This window comes from Meleagris gallopavo, chromosome 2, assembly GCF_000146605.3.
Source record: "Meleagris gallopavo isolate NT-WF06-2002-E0010 breed Aviagen turkey brand Nicholas breeding stock chromosome 2, Turkey_5.1, whole genome shotgun sequence".
NCBI classification, from domain to species: domain Eukaryota; kingdom Metazoa; phylum Chordata; class Aves; order Galliformes; family Phasianidae; genus Meleagris; species Meleagris gallopavo.
The window spans coordinates 6993623-6994298 of NC_015012.2; positions in this window are offsets into that span (position 1 = coordinate 6993623).

Genomic DNA, 676 nt, shown 5'->3' on the forward strand with positions numbered 1-676 from the left:
CCTCCTTCTTCCCCCCCTCTTTTCCTGTTGGGTTTTTGTAATACTTGTAGATTTTTGCCGCGTGTGTTATTTGGTTTGTGAAGGCAGTGGTGTAAGGGCACAATGATAGAAATGGGTGTTTTTTGTAAATATTCCTCCTTACTTTCCACACTGCTGCTGAACAGTGTGTAGCGTTCTCCCAGTCAGCTTTGCAATACTGACATCAATCATTCGAGAGAAATTATTCAGATTTTATTTTTGTATCTGTGGTAACAAAACATTAACCAAATTTGTTTTCTGTCATGAAAAATGTTTGTTTTTTTCAAGCTATCGCTCACATTAACAAATTAAAGTGCCTGAAGCCTCATCATTATTGTATCTATATACTAAAAGTTAAAACCCTGTTGTATTGATTTTTATAAGCCTTTTTACCTCTGTGTAAAAAATATATATACAAGTGTATGATGTACATTTTAGTTCTTAACTTCTTTTTTTATTGTTTCTAATATGTATGATCCGTGTAGCTATTGCTTTAAAATGTACCATGTAAATATAAATACATCATATCAAAACGATGCCTTTGGTGTGGGGGTGTTTTTCAGGTGTTCTCTGTGATTTTGAGAGGCCTGTGGGTCAGCCTGTCCCAACAGCCATGAAGGGCTGGGCTGTGACAGCAGGAGCCGTGGCACATTTTCAG